Source organism: Sinocyclocheilus anshuiensis, unplaced genomic scaffold, assembly GCF_001515605.1.
Source record: "Sinocyclocheilus anshuiensis isolate Anshui unplaced genomic scaffold, SAMN03320099.WGS_v1.1 scaffold108, whole genome shotgun sequence".
NCBI lineage: Eukaryota > Metazoa > Chordata > Actinopteri > Cypriniformes > Cyprinidae > Sinocyclocheilus > Sinocyclocheilus anshuiensis.
In genome coordinates, this window is record NW_015554071.1 from 798,617 (window position 1) to 809,805 (window position 11,189).

At 37.2% G+C, this 11,189-nt stretch overlaps 2 protein-coding genes across 3 annotated transcripts in view; both read right to left on the minus strand.

Moving 5' to 3' along the window:
• Positions 1-10,170, minus strand: part of LOC107668709 (low-density lipoprotein receptor class A domain-containing protein 4-like) — a 100,739-nt gene extending 90,569 nt beyond the window's left edge. For both annotated transcript variants that reach the window (XM_016460677.1, XM_016460676.1), the window contains exon 1: positions 10,022-10,170. The gene's annotated coding sequence lies outside the window, so the exon portion shown is untranslated. The remainder of the gene's footprint in view (positions 1-10,021) is intronic.
• Positions 10,171-10,996: 826 nt separating this feature from the next.
• Positions 10,997-11,189, minus strand: part of seh1l (SEH1-like (S. cerevisiae)) — a 15,555-nt gene continuing 15,362 nt past the window's right edge. The window contains exon 10 of the transcript XR_001631923.1: positions 10,997-11,030. The gene's annotated coding sequence lies outside the window, so the exon portion shown is untranslated. The remainder of the gene's footprint in view (positions 11,031-11,189) is intronic.

Consider the following 11,189-nt stretch of genomic DNA (forward strand, 5'->3'; position numbering starts at 1 on the left):
TATATATATATTTAATTGTAATAATATTATTTTATTTTATTTATTTATTTATTTTTGTCTTTTTGTCTTCACCCAAAAATAAAAAAAAGTTGTTCCAAAACAGTAGCCATTGACTGCCGTAGTATTTTTGTCTCCATACTATGGAAGTCAATGGCTACCATCCACTAATTGGTTACCAGCGTTCTTCAAAATATCTTCTTTTGTGCTCAACGGATGAAACTCATACAGGTTTGGAACAACTTGAGGTTGAATAAATGATGACAGAATTTTTGTGAGCTATCCCTTTAAGTTAACTAGCTAAATGTTTTTTTAATCAAAACTGTTATCTTAAATCAGTCAAACGTTCTGGGAAAAAAAAAGAGACAGAGATTCTATTTTTTGCCATATGGCCCAGCCCTAGTCTGTCTTGTGTCATGCACTCTACTGCGAGACCTTTCCCCTTCAGGCCAACCGAGTTTGGCCAAACACAAGCCATGGCGAGAGTGCTGCCCCGAGAGCAGTTTGACCGCGCGGTCGGAGACGGACGTCATGCATTCCCCGCCTGTGTCAGGAAGCTTTCCTGCTATGCTGTAGGAATGCAGGCTTCTCTCGGCTCTCTCTCCTCAGGCCAGGAAGAGAAGAGGGGGAGGGAGACAGCAAAAGAGAGAGAGAGAGAGAGACGTGGGCAGGCTACAGGCGAGGAGCAGTCTGCCTCGCCACTTATGGGCATGTTAGGTGGCAGCAGCACAAATGACCATACATGAGTCTGAAGCTGGTGGGAGGAGCCGATCACGATGACTCGATGTGGTTTTGTGGCATCTGTTGCCAGGTTTCGCCATCAAGCAATCAAAGCCAAGGTACAAGCCTCATCTCATTCCTGATCTGTAATCAGGATCCGTGACCCCAATCTTTGCCATAGCAGCACCAACATTCACGACTGATCACGGGTCAGCTGATGAACGCTGTGCCGCCACAGCTGGCTGAGTGATGTCTGCATGGATCAGCAAAGTCATCTAGACTCATCACACCACGGCTATCAAATAACAGGCCTAGTCTGGCTCACTCGCTCACCAGACGTGTTTGTACTCTGTGTTTGTGCGGGTGATCGATAGCTGCGACAATGTGACACAGAACAGAAGTGCTCTGTCCTCTCACAATATGTCTAAAATAGTTTCCAAAAAGGTAAGTAGGGATGTGCAAAACTATCTGATTTTAAGTCAGATTTTAACTTGACAAATCATTTTTAAAAGATGCCATACAATGGCCATTGCATAGACTTTTAACTCTTTCCCCACCAGCATTTTTTTAAATGTTGCTAGCCAGTGCCAGCACTTTTGATCATTTTCACAAAACGTATATATTTTGTTGAATATCTTGAATGTTGGTAAGTTTAATTTAAAAAAGTCATATTTTAAACAAAAAGCTGCGAAAATCAAATTTTTGCCGAAGATTACCGTATTGGCCCGAATATAAAACCACCCTGATTATAAGACGACCCCCCTTTTCCCAGATGTACCTTTCGGAAAAAGGCTTTTTAAAAAACAAATCTTGTTTTTTTTTCTCAGTAAAACACATTTTGTCTTCAATTATTTTCATATTGCATATTTTTCCTATTTTAATTTGTTTTGAAAAAGTATGGTAAAAACTGGTAAAATGTACCAACAATCACATTTAAAAAATATACACTTTTTGATATACCATTAAAAAAAAAAAAAAAAAAACAGGTAGCCATTTCCAAGAAAAAAACATCGTCTTATATTTGGGTCAATACGGTACATATAGATCTGATTTAAAATAATGATCAAAACATAGACTGAGTAGATCAAGCCTATCAACACACCCGAAGCTTGCACACTTCCTGGGTCAACATTTCATTCAGTAATGTTATGCAGGTTTGATTTATATGCTGTTGAATGTTTGATGGTCCCGTTAGCTTACATGTGTGCAAGTGCTTGTTTCTGCTTCTTCTTCACTTGTTTTTGGATCCAGAGATTCTGTACTATTTTGGAAGATGCATAATAGCGCCCCCTACTATATAACAGTGAAATCACAGATTGACAGGAAATTCAGTCAATAGTGGGGAAAGAGTTACAATTGAATACTAAATCCAAGAATGTGCAATTGTTCAATAGGGTAACTGTGAAGACATGCTTTGTGCTCTATGTTTGTGTGGGTGATCGAAAAAGATTATCGTACGTGTAATTTTATAGCTGTGACAATGTGACACAGAACAGCAGTGCTGCTTTCCCTTAGGCCTGGGCGATAAAACGTCTCGGTTACTTATGGTAACCCTCGTTCCCAAGGCACAATTGTGGGATATAAAGTGCCAATTTAAAAATAAAATGAAATAAAGTTGATTGAGATTAAATGCAAATATAATTCCATAATTTTTTTAAGCATATCATTGGTGTACATTCTTCACTGGGTTTGTTCATTAAAATGTCTAAAATACAAAGTTTAAGTTTTGTTCTTTTCGTCTTAAAATATATATGTACAATAATTTTTCCCTGGAGTTACGTATAATTTATCTAGTTAACAGCTAATGTAACTGATGTGCGTTTAATAGCATGTGACACTTTATTATGAAACTAAAATTAAAAAAAATAAATTGGGTTAATTTAAAAATACAGTGGTTAAATTTAAAGGTATTTTTTCTATTGCTCTTTGTTTTAAAAAAGGTTATAAAAAATGTCAATAATTATCGATACCGAATGATATGAAACATTATTTCGTTGATACATTTTTTAGCTATATCGCCCAGCCCTACTATAACATAACTATATGTTCAATGTATGTGCAAAACAATTAAATGTAAGTCCTTATATGTTTTTGTCCAAAGTCCAAAATATTTAACCTGACAAGCCATTTTTAAAGCGCAAAAACTTATGGTGAGAGACCGAATACAGTGGGTTCCCTTAAGATTTTCTAATGGGTTTTTCTAATGGGGTTTTTAAAGTGAGTTGAATCAGGTCAGGTTAGGTAAGGTAAGGTTCATGAGTAAAATAAGTTCTGTGGTAAACCAAACTTGACAATACTTGACTTTTTATTGGATAATGTAAAATGCACACACTCACACCCCAAACATATGTAGTCACTTATTACAAACATACAGCTACAAAATATGTGTTTTGAGCTGCATGTAATTCATGTTGTAGAGTCAAAGTATTGTCAAGTTATTTACCACAGACCTTGTTTTACTCATAAATTGAAAAACCCCATAAAAAATCTTAAGGGAACCATGGTGAATTAGTGGGTTCGAGCAAACCAACAATTAAAAAAATAATTGTTCAGACTGAATCCAAGAATGCGCAATTGTTCAATAGGGTAACTATTGACAGATTTCTGAAAAAATTATAGGCTACCTATCTATAACTGTTTACTGTTCAAAACTATCAGTTTACACACACACACACACACACACACACAAGAGATCTATGGATTAGGTATAACATCAGAAACATTGCTTCCAGGTGCTGATTTAAAATATGTAGTAGTTGTCTTGAAATGCATTGTTGATGGCAGTGGATTTGTTACAAAAGCTCTACTTTGATGGCTGTGGCGCAGTGCTTTAAAGGGGATGGATTTAGAGACAGAACTTCTAACAGAGAGTTTACCATGCTGACAGCCTAATAGCTCAGCATGCTAAAATCTAGGAAAGGTTAGCATTAGTCTCCCAAATAATTTCCTTCAAAGCACTGCCAGCAAAAGTATTAAAGCTAAAACCAAACTTACAGAAGATTCAACCTCAAATTAATCTGCTGGTTGGTTGGTCAACAACTAGTCAACCATCCTCACTCAGCCCTAGTAAATCTGCATATTTCAAAATGCACAAATCAGTTAGTCAGTCTTAAGGTCTATTCACACCAAGACAAATATTCAGTGTGGAAATTAGGTGCAATAAACATTTTCATTTTTAATATACAGGCTGACTGTCACGGGCAGGGTGTTCCAGAGACCAGGCAGGAAGACGAAGATGACGAATAAACGGATATTTAATGACTTGACAACAGGGAATTCAGACAGGTGAGCACAATGAGGTGATTAACTAATAATGAGAACAGGAACAACCAAATAAGGACACAGAGGAAGAAACTACAATCAACAGTCCACAGGGGTGTGACACTGACACAAACATTCTCAAGCCGCCAATGCAACTTTGTTTTTGTTTTTTTGGAATCGGAGATGTTGAATCTCTTTCCCATCGCACTGTGAAGAAAACTGGCCAACCAATAAGATTCACACTTTTGGCCACATGCCCAGAGCTGCTGCTGTTAAATAAAACTATGACTTGATACTTGCACTAAAAATAAATATTTTTTGAATTGCACGTAATGAATCACTAGTCAACCTCACCAGTCAACAATCTGGTCACTGAATGACTAGTTACAATCTTGACCCATGCTGAATAAAAAATACTGGGTTACAAATTATTATGCTGAAAATAGTTTCAAAGGTTCCTGAATGGTGTGCTGTTTCTGGGGCATTCTCAAAGTGTCCAACCACGCATGTTTTTGACTAATATTAACTAAATCTGCATGAGCAATTAAAAATAAACATTTTATGAAATGCTACATACTTAGTGCATCGTATTATAATGAGAATTGGGACACAATCAATGTTTCCAGGAGCTCTTGACTGGGGTACTGAAAAGAGTGGCAACGGGATGTGTACGAATTTAATAATTCTGGTTTAAGAGCTATTCAACTGGACGGCACTGGAGACACGGCTGAGGACAGACTACACTTCAATGGCCGCAAAAGAGAGCAGGATTTAATCTCCATGAGGAGGCGTGGCTTTGGAGAGTGATTTGCAGGGAGGGTGGGATCTTATGGTGCGTTCAAGTCATGTCGAACAGATCGTATTTACGAGCTAAATGCACATGAACGCCACTACAAAGTCGTAATCACCAGTGGGGAGTTCTGGATTTTCTTTAAGCAACGATCTGTACGATTTGGGGGTGTGTCAATGAGAAACATTGCGGAATGCAACGATAGTCCACAATACTTATAGGTATTAAGCAGTGACATTGTCAGGCTTTTTTATTTACAAAAAAAATAAGCTGTTTGAATAAATATGACAGGACTGTAATATAACAATTAATAACAAGTTTTTATACAATACAGTTTAAAGTGGCTCCATAAATTAATTTAAAAAATAATAAAAACTCAAAACACACCTGATGCGGATTCTTTGCTCTTCATTTTCTATAAGCAGAGTTAACAAACTTTGCTGTATTTTCATGTTTTATTCATTTACATTATAAATATTATAATATTAATTTATTAAAAGAAGGTACGCCGCCATCTTCTGCCAACGAAAGTGACTTGAACGCACCTAACGAAAGTCGTAAGTACGAAGGTCTCAGGTGAACTTAAACGCAGCATTATGCTTTCAAAGCTAGCTTGCTACTGCTAGCCTCTCTGAATCACCTACCCTACCTTTAATTTTGTGCAGAAGTTTTGTAACTTCTGCCAGCCTAATATACTGACTGACTAATATACAAAAGTCAAAAAAGAAATTACAGCTTTAATTACTTACTCATTTCATACTAAAAATAGAAAATCAATTCAGATACATTGCATTTGCCAGGCATTGGCGAAAAAAGAAACAGAATAAGCTAAAAAAAAAGAATAAACCCTTCAAGATGTTCCACCACATTTTCCTGTTTCAATACTAAAGACATCAACAGTAGAAAGAAAATCGCATTTCATAGCATCTTCAACATGCAATTAAATAGAAAATCCTGCTACAACTAAACCAACAGCAGTATTATGTCTGTATCAGTACATACACTATGCATGAATGAACTCCATAAATATACTGAAGGAGTGAATCATACTATCAACATATTTGTGGTAGGATTTAAGAGATTACTGTAATACTCACTCCAAGTCGGAATGCATTTTTATCAACTGTTTTTCAATGTTCAATGGCTGTTTGGACGCAACAATATAAGGTCACTGGCAAAACACTGCGACGTAAAAACAAAATCATGCAAAAGCGAGCATCAAAAACTGCAGCACCCAGCGTAAAAAGCTGGGCCAACTTCAGACAGGTCAACAAAAAAACAAACCTTCAGGGAGGACAACTTTATTTTCATATGCTCTCAGCACTCTTGTTCTAATAAGAGTCGTATCTGTGCAGAAGACTGTCTCCGGGGAAGCGTTAGCTGCAGGATCTGATCAGGCTTTGCTCATGCACAGGCGCAGAGGGAATCTGTGGAATTTTTTCGACAATTTTGAGTGAAAATCTGCAGAATTACGGCATGTTCAGACTAGGTGATATATTCAATATATATAACTAATAAGAAGAATACAAACTGTACAAAATATACAATCTACAATTCCACTTTTCTGCAACAATGCCATACTGAATTTTTAAAGTTTGCATTCCTTTAATTCAGCTAAGAGGTCACATTGTGATGTATCATCCTTATATTGATTACGCATCTTCACATATGAAATTATAGGTCAGAGTTCACCAAACTTTAATGCTGCGAAATGCACAACTTCTTGTTTTTCGGTCTACTGCATTCGCATGCATATAAATGGAAGTGTGATCACAACTTTATGTAGAAAGAAATGAACCCTATAAGGCCTACTCTGTCATATTTGATACACAATTTTCTAAGGACTCTAAATGAACAACATGAATAAAACTTTGCTGGACAAACATCCACGTTGAGCTTGTGTTTCATGTGTCTTTCTGCTGTGAAATCTTTCCAGATTTTTATAAAATAAACAAATTATTTTTATATTGTTAGTAATATTTCAAGATGAACTCTTACTGAGCTTAGGTTAATTTGATAATCCATACACAATTTTACAGAAAAATATGATTTAATCATAAAACTAAGCATTTAAATATCCTTTCGCTAGGACATATTATTGGGAGATACAGAGTGACAACTGATACTTATATGCATTTAATGTAAGTAGTCTACTGTACTGCTATAAAGATCTCATTGATTTACATAAGCTATCAAAATTTCATCATACCTTTTGACTAAAACTTTTTGAATAAAATGGAAATTATTTTTCCTTCATGAGTATGCGCTCTATATTCTCCTATATGGATTTATCAAATATAATACTCAACAAACACACATATGCATATAACTAAAGGCTGGAATACACTATATGATTTTTGCCACGATTATCCACCGATTTACTGTTTAGAGAAGTTGACGCTAGTTGCCAAAAATCAGTCAGTCTGCAGATTTGATAGAAAATCGTGTAGTGTATGATGGTCACAGACTCTGATTTTTTTAGCTGCAGATTATGACTCTATCCAGTCGGAGAATATCAAACGTTTTATATTTTGAGCCAATTTTAGAAAAATTTTAGCCAATTTTAGAACACATATTGTTTTCATTAGTCAATCGTCTCCTAGCAACAAGGCACACGTTTCTGCGTGAGTTTGTTGTGATCGGAACAACTTTAAAGTCTGGTAGTGTGTGATCCTCAGTCATTTAGTGTGTGATGGACAGGTTTTCCTTTGTGAATATTTCAAAGTCGGTATGTCCAGTGTTTTAAAATCTGTTTTTTAAAAAAATCAGATTTTTCTGACAATTATTTCTATTGACAATTATGGCTTTAAAGGGTTAGTTCACCCAAAAATGAAAATTCTGTCATTAATTGCTCACCCTCATGTCATTCCAAACCCATAAGTCTACTGAACGTAAACAACGCTGATTATGTAGTTTCGTAAAATTACGGCTGAACCCCTGATGTCACACTATTTTACCGATGTCCTTACTGCGTTTCTGGACCTGGGAACATTGCAGTTGCATTGCTGTCTATGGGAGGATCAGAGAGCTCTCATATTTTATCAAAAATATCTTAATTTGTGTTCTGAAAATGAACGAAGGTCTTACAGGTTTGGAACGACATGAGGGTGAGTAAATAATTACAGAATTTTCATTTTTGGGTGAACTAACCCTTTTAATGACAATTATGACTTTATAGGGTTAAAAATGTTAAAGGGGTCATAGGATGCCCATTTTCCACAAGTTGATATGATTCTTTGGGGTCTTAATGAAAAGTCTGTAACATAGTTTGGTTAAAATTTCTCAATGGTAGTGTAAAAAAAACACCTTTTTTACCCTGTCAAAAACAGCTCTTTTCAGATCAAGCCGTTTTTGTAGCATTTTCCTTTAAATGTTAATGAGCTCTGCTGTCAGGAGTAAATGATGACTGCTGTTCATTATTACATCCAACAACAGAACACCTCAGTCGCTATGGAGTCATTCTTGTCTACAACTGCTCCGGCAGTGAAACAATGGCGGACTGATGACAGCTCACTCAGGGCGGGTCTAAGGTAAGACGCCAGTCCAGTCCGTGCTGAAACGCTACTGTCAATCAAACTATCGTGGGAGGGGCCTGTTTTTGTGATGTCACACAGACAGGCATCTGAGATCGGCTCGATTTGAGAAAGGGGTAAAAATTTAACCAGATTTAAAAAAAAAAACACTGGGTGGATTTTTATCATTATAGGTTGGTTGTGTACACACACTGCCAACACACATTTCAGTTCAAACAACTTGTAAAAGTGCGTGTAGCATCCTATGACCCCTTTAAAATGTTTTAAACTGATTTTATTGATAGCTGAGGGCATTATCCAATTAGCCAAAATATTCAATAAAGACGTAAGGAGCCAGAGATTCATAGAATTTTATAAATGGCAGGCGTTCCATTTCTGTGGAAATCTGTGGTGCATCTGCAAGTACAGACAGCATGACCAGAGTCATACTCCACATTACTAAACAAGACCAAGAGTTTCCATGATGTACGTCTGGCTGGGTGTTTAACAGAAGTGGAATCAAATGGACATTGAGTGAGAGAGGGGGGGGTGGGGGTGGGGGGCAGCGAGTAGGATCACTTAATTTGGCAGCTGGAAGGGAAATCACAAGCTCTGTTCCAAACCTAGTCAGCTGTCTTGAGGCCTAGGCCTATACGTAAGCAGCATCTGAAATGGAACATCCTTTTTTGGAACAGTCTTCGTATCAGCAGTGTGCCTATGATGCCTACTTAGGCAGCTCACTAGGTTTCGGAACCCACGTGTTATAGAGTGTAACAGTTGGGTTTCTTAAGTTAAAAACTCTATTTATTTTCTCCACAGGTTCCATAGGTCCATTGATTTTTAACGCTAAACCTTTACAGAAAGACTTGTTGTGAGCTAGGAGATTGTTAATCAATAGTATGCTTTTGCTGAGGCTGTCTTGTTTGCATTATTTCAACATAATTTTAAAACATTCGTGTTTAACATGGGAACTTGTGGTGAAAAACTACATTACCCATGATGCTGTACAGAAAATTCCACCAATCAGAGAGCTGGGGGCAAGAAACTGGCCCCTGAGGTTGTTATGCACGCCTATAAGGGAACAACAGTGTAACAGCTCCATTGCATGCCAAAACGACATAGCCCTGCAATAACCAAAAACATTTTGAAAGCCAAGCTTCAGGTTGTCTTATTTTGTGTGTGCGTGTCAGTATTTTTTATTTTTATTTGTATTTATTTTTTCGCATAACATTCATAACACTGCATTTAGTTTAATAAATACTAGAGCCATACTGGCTCTCTCACAACAAAATTGCAAAAACAGTTCAGAGACAGCATTCTGGTATTTCTATTGCATACTAAAAACTGCCGTTAAACTGTCACAAACAGCTTATATTTCCAAATACATACTGTGCATACCTTCTGTTTCGAAACTTTTAAACAGACAAGCATACAAAAGTCCTGACTTTGCAGCAAATGAGAATGAAATGTTCTTGATTTGACACCAAAAAGTTTTTATAGGCGCACAGCTCCGCTTCTTTAATGCAAGAACGCCGCAGTCGTGCAAATTGAACATTTACGCAGCATTGATTAATTAGCAACGGTCCCTTTAAGAGCGTGAACGCGCATAGTATCTTTTCCATTGCGACTCTCTGCAACAACTTCAATTGCTTTTTCCTTGCAGAAATGCAGCACATTTACTGTCTCGAACCACTCCCTGCCATCATAAAATAACTTCGTATGATAGATAGAAATGGCTTACTCTTGTAATGTGCCGTCGTGATGGGGACAGAGCCGCAGAGGGAAGTGTCTCTCCTCCAGACGAGGCTGTCAAGAGCGTCTAGACTGACTGTCTCACTCTCATCGCCAAAACTCAGCAGAGCACAAACTCCCGCTGTGTTCCAGTCAGTCCAGCCCTCTGTCTCGCTCTGGTGAATTCGGGCAATATGGGACACCTAATCTCCAGTGTGTTTATTTCCTGTTCTAACAAAATTTAGTCAACAGGACTTTTACTATAATTTTAGCATAGATGTCATGTGACTGAAATCACATGACTTCATTGGGGTGATTCCACAGAAAGGGGCGGGGCACTTGTCAATCAAGAAGCTCCCCTGGGAATTGCATGACAAGGTCAGTGACATAGGATTCTGACTAGATTAATGTTAAGGACATAAATCTGTCATAAATAATACAATGTCCCTAATTGTTGTCAAATTATGTTTGTGATCTATTCAAGCAACACAATATGTATTAAAGTGTTGAAAATGTTTTAGTTTTTTTTCTTTCAAACATTTTTTTGTTGTCCCACATTATCAAATATGATTGAGAATGTGGGACAGCATGCTTTGGGTAATCTGGGACAGTCTTCAAATGGAGGAAATATGTATTTAGGGACTTTATAAGTCTAATGACAAGGGATAACATATGCTATAATGAGAAATGTGGAGTACTGGAGGTTATAACATTAGCATAAGTTCACAGTAGCTAGCAGTTAGCTAAACCAGCTAGCTAGAGAAATGCTACAGAGATGGAATCTGGGAAACATATTCCAGTAGCAAGCAAAGGTATCAGGATGAAGTAAACTGTTAATTTCATTTTCCAAATTCCCAGTTAGTTTAGTATACAACGGTTGAGGGAGGAGGGGGAGCTGCGCCCAGGCCAGCTGACAATGTTCTGTACACAGACAAACGCACACCCCACACACACACACACACACACACACACACACACACACACACACACACACACACACACACACACACACACACACACTCTGAGTGTTTGTTCCCCGAGTAGCCCCAATTTTAATAGAATGGAGAACTTGAATAACTGACTGAATAATCCATTAATCAAATTGTTGCTTGCTGTTGCTTAAATTTTAGTTGATTCTTTAAAATGTTAATACAATGTTAAACAAATGTTAAACAATT